Source organism: Penaeus vannamei, chromosome 22, assembly GCF_042767895.1.
Source record: "Penaeus vannamei isolate JL-2024 chromosome 22, ASM4276789v1, whole genome shotgun sequence".
Classification (NCBI taxonomy): domain Eukaryota; kingdom Metazoa; phylum Arthropoda; class Malacostraca; order Decapoda; family Penaeidae; genus Penaeus; species Penaeus vannamei.
The window spans coordinates 135,001-140,000 of record NC_091570.1 but is presented as its reverse complement, the minus strand read 5'-3'; the positions used below and the strand labels follow the sequence as shown (position 1 = coordinate 140,000).

The 5,000-nt window shown below is 48.5% G+C and overlaps 1 protein-coding gene across 5 annotated transcripts in view; it reads left to right on the top strand.

Annotated features, from left to right (window-relative positions):
* The window catches only part of Pi3K21B (phosphatidylinositol 3-kinase regulatory subunit alpha), a 612,638-nt gene that overhangs the window by 534,816 nt on the left and 72,822 nt on the right, over positions 1-5,000 (top strand). The window lies entirely within an intron of this gene.

Below are 5,000 nucleotides of genomic sequence, written 5' to 3'. Positions count from 1 at the left end.
TCTCTCTCTCTCTCTCTCTCTCTCTCTCTCTCTCTCTCTCTCTCTCTCTCTCTCTCTCTCTCTCTCTCTCTCTCTCTCTCTCTCTCTCTCTCTGCCATTCCCTCTCTCTCCCTCTCTCTCTCTCTCTCTCTCTCTCTCTCTCTCTCTCTCTCTCTCTCTCTCTCTTTCTCTTTCTCTCTCTTTCTCTCTCTCTCTCTCTCTCTCTCTCTCTCTCTCTCTCTCTCTCTCTCTCTCTCTCTCTCTCTCTCTTTCTCTCATTCTCCATTCCTCTTCTCTCTCTCTCTCTCTCTCTCTCTCTCTCTCTCTCTCTCTCTCTCTCTCTCTCTCTCTCTCTCTCTCTCTCTCTCTCTCTCTCTCTCTCTCTCTCTCTCTCTCTCTCTCTCTCTCTCTCTCTCTCTCTCTTTCTCTCTCTCTCTCCCTCTCTCTCAGATTCTCTCTCTCTCAGATTCTCTCTCTCTCTCAGATTCTCTCTCTCTCTCAGATTCTCTCTCTCTCTCAGATTCTCTCTCTCTCTCAGATTCTCTCTCTCTCTCTCAGATTCTCTCTCTCTCTCTCAGATTCTCTCTCTCTCTCTCAGATCTCTCTCTCTCAGATTCTATCTCTCTCTCTCTCTCTCTCTCTCTCTCTCTCTCTCTCTCTCTCTCTCTCTCTCTCTCTCTCTCTCTCTCTCTCTCTCTCTCTCTCTCTCTCTCTCTCTCTCTCTCTCTCTCTCTCTCTCTCTCTCTCTCTCTCTCTCTCTCTCTCTCTCTCTCTCTCTCTCTCTCTCTCTCTCTCTCTCTCTCTCTCTCACTGGGGCAGAGGTAACGTGATGAATATCAATGAATAGGGAAGAGAGAGTATAGTGCCAAACAAAGGAATCGATAGAACGAGATAAAGCCGCAGAAAAAAAGAGACAGGCGAAACAGGGAAATAGACAATTCGAAATAACGAAGGAGACACAGAGAGGGCAAAGGACAACGCAGCAATAACGTAGAGGCGGTAGAGGTAGACGAGGTGGAGGCGGAGAGGGATCTACCTGTGCTAGGTCAAGCGGTACAACACCTGCTCCTTAGCGTCGACTGTGCATGGTGGAGATACGTTATCAATTATTCATGTCTTGATATCGAGGCTTGGCAACAGGGAAGCGCGACCCACTTTGGACCTTATCGCCCGTCGGTCTTAGGGGCGAGAGTCGCGTCTCAGACCCCGTTGGCCAAGGTTCAAGTGCCTGCCAGCGGGTAGAAGGTTTATGGGTCTTACTGTTTCCTATTCATGTTAACTCGGGCCGTGGAGCCTTGCGGGATGTAATTTTCTTGTCACTTTCGGTTAGGCAGGACGCGTGAAGATGCGGCGAGAGGTGATGCTCGGCTTCTGTTATTGGCTCTGCGGGAGGAGGAGCTGGGGGGGGGGGCGCTCCCGCGGATGCTGTGAAGGGCGTCGCTTTTTTTTTTTTTTTTTTTTTTGGGGGGGGGTGGCTGTGTCGCGCTCTGCTGTACGTTCTGTGTACCTGGCGTCCTTTATTCTCTGTCTTTCTCTTTCTTTCTCTTTCTCTCTCTCTCTCTCTCTCTCTCTCTCTCTCTCTCTCTCTCTCTCTCACTCTCTCTCTCTCTCTCTCTCTCTTTCTCTCTCTCTCTCTCTCTCCCTCTCTCCCTCTCCTCCTCTCTCCCTCTCTCCTCTCTCCCTTCCTCTCGTTCTATCTATCTATCTAACTGCCTCTTCCACTCCCCTTTCTTCCTCCCTTTCCTCCATTTTCTCTTTTTTTCGCATCAGCTCCGCCTATTTTTATTTTCCTCGCTCTGTGAATCCTCGTGCCATCCTCTCTATTCTTACACCCACCCCTTCCCCCTTTCTCTCCTTCGCCCCTTCTCTCCCATCATTTCTCTCTCTCCTTCTCTCGCCCCTTCTCTCCCACCATTTCTCTCTCTCCTTCTCTCGCCCCTTCTCTCCCACCATTTCTCTCTCTCCTTCTCTCGCCCCTTTCGTTTCCCTTCCTCTCTCTCGCCGTATTTTCCCTCCCTCCGTCTGCCTCCAGCCCGTGTCCCGGAGCCGCCAGCACCTCGTCGGGACGCAGAGACGAGCGGGAGACAGACAGCTCGTCCGCCCTCGTTCGCGCGACGCCTCGTGTGTTGGTCCTGCGAGTCAACCTTGAGGTGAGCCTCCGTTACGGGGTGCGAGCGGCGGGCGCGGGGCCGTGGGCGAGGCTCCGGCGGGATGAGGCTGTGGGTGGATGTAAACACTGTCCCGAACAAAAGCGGCTGCTCGCCTCCCCTTTCTCTCGGACGGATATGGGCACGCTCATGGGTGCACATGTACGTAGGCGCACAGGCATTTGCACACGGATGTACAGTATACACGCACACTCGCGGGTGGACATATACACGCAGACGCGCGTGCACACACACACACACACACACACACACACACACACACACACACACACACACACACACACACACACACACACACACACACACACACACACACACACACACACACACTTTCTCTCTCTCTCTCTCCCCCTCCCTGTTCCTCCCTGTCCCCCTTTCCTCCCTGTCCCTCCCTCTCCTTCTCCCCTTCCTCCCCTTCCCTCCTCCCCTCCTTCCCTCCTCCCCTCCTTCCCTCCTCCCCTCCCTCTCCTTCTCCCCTTCCTCCCCTCCGTCCCTCCCTTCCCTCCCTTCCCTCCTCCCCCCCTTCCTCCCCTACACCTCTCCTAGCCTCCGTCGAGGGTGCGAGATATGCCCAGGACTTTATCATATTAAGTGACAGGTGTTACGGCTCATGTGACGTAGTGCGTGTGACGGGCGCCGCCAAGGTCACGTCGGGGCTGTTTTTCGGAGGGAGGAACGGCAGATCCCTCCTCCTCTCGTTCTCTCCCTGCCGCCGCCCCTGCCGAGGGAGTGGGTGTGGGAGGGAAGGAGGGAGGGTGGGTTTAGAGAGAGAGAAAAAGAGAGAATGGATGAGGGAGAGAGAGAGGGAAGGAAGGGGGAAGAGAGGGAAGGAGGGAGGGAGTGAGAGAAAGAGAGAGAGGGAAGAAGGGAGTGAGTGAGAGAGAGAGAGAGGGAAGAAGAGTGAGTGAGTGAGAGAGGGAAGAAGGGAGTGAGTGAGAGAGAAAGAGGGAAGGGGGGAAGAAGTAAGCGAGAGGGGGAACGAAGAAGGGAGACAGATAAGGAGGAAGTGAGAGAGAGAGAGGAAAACAGAGAAGGAGGGAATGTGAGAAAGAAAAAAGAAGAGAGAGAGAGAGAGAAAGGGAGGGAGAATGGAAGAGAGGGAGGGAGGAGAGGGGGACCTCTAAAAGATACTTATCTCGCTGTTTGTTTCTGGATCATGGCATATGTATGTCCTAATTTAATGAATTTTATTTGGAGATAGATAGGTTGGCGGATAGATAGATCGATAGATAATGAACGTTCTTTTTCGTGATACATCGCATACAGAAAGAAAGAAAAATAGAGTAGAGACAGAAAGATGAACTAATTAGATAGGTAGACAGATAGATAAACATAACGTGTGTAAATATAAAAAATGCTTACGAAGGAGTTAAATTGTGTGTACAGATAATAAGATAGATATGTATATAGAGATGTAAAGACATGTGGATTAGAAAGATATTTCCCCCCAAGATACAGCACTTGTATAGATAAACACGCCCGCGGGTGACTAAGCCATTTGACTCATTCACAAGCCAAGTACCAACACCTGCAGGTTCTGGCGATGGGCGTCTGTTATTACAAATGGGAAACTGCTCCTTGGTGTACAATGTTTGGGCAGTTAAAGAGAGTCTCTTGTGTTCTAACTCTGACCTCTGATGACCTTGTGTTGACCTTGTTTTGTATTTATTTTGATGTTGATTTATGTGTATAAACTGATTCTTTTTTCTCATTGTGTGAAAATGATATATTATGATATGGTATAGCGTGTTAGTGTCAATGGTAAGTATTTGTTATTGTATTTTTAAGTCTGTGAAGTCTGTGGTTCCCCCGGTTCTTTAGAAGGAAAATGAGTGAAAATCAACAAGAAAAGGAGGAGAAAGAGGAAAATTAAGATAACGCTTCATCAAGAAATGGGAAACAGAAAGAAGAAAAAAACATCAGCGAAGAGATAGAGAACAAGGAGAAGAGAGAAGCGGAGGGCCGTTCTCTTGACGACTCCGCCTGCAGAATTTTGCGCCAAAGAGTGGGAACTGAGTATTCCGATGCGCGAAAAAGGAATGTCATTTTGCGCACAAAGAAAGGGGAAATGAGCATCCCTATACGCAAAATGAGTGGTATTTTGCGCAAAAGGAGGGAGGAAATGCGCAAATGAAGGATTTATACGAAAGGCATTTTTTCTACTTCGGCAAAACGTGATGGCTGTCTGTCCGTTTTCGCAAAAGAAGAATTAGCGTTGGTTTGGCGCGAGAAAGCGAGAAAGTTGCATATCATTTTGCGCAAAGGAGGAATGGCATCGAATTTATTTTTGCGCGAAAAAGGCAAACGACACGAGCAGAAAGGGCCGTGTTGGGTCAGCGAGGAAACGCGAGTGTCGTTTTGCGCAAAATTGGGAAAATCGCGGATCGTTATGATGAAAGTAGGATAGTCGTTCATAATTTTGCGAAAATGTGAGATATTTCGAAGCTATTTATGCAAAAACGGACGAAATTTATGGATCGTGATACCCGGAACAAGAAAATTTCGACCCATTCGCGCAAAATAGAACGGAAGTTTTTGGACGCAAATTTCCTTGCCTTTGCGTTCCGTTAATTTCTCTCTCTCTCTTTCTTTCTTACTTTCTCTCTCTCTCTCTCTCTCTCTCTCTCTCTCTCTCTCTCTCTCTCTCTCTCCTTCTCTCTCTCTCTCTCTCTCTCTCTCTCTTTATTTTTTTATCGTTTTCTCCTGTTGAATACTTAATTTTGTCTTTCTGTTTTGTTTCTTTGTTCCTCCTTTTTCTTTTTTTATGAATTTGTTTGCTTTCTCTCTCCGTATTTTTATCCTTTTCTCCTACTGAATAATTTATTTAGTCTCTTCCGTTTCATGTTTTCCTAC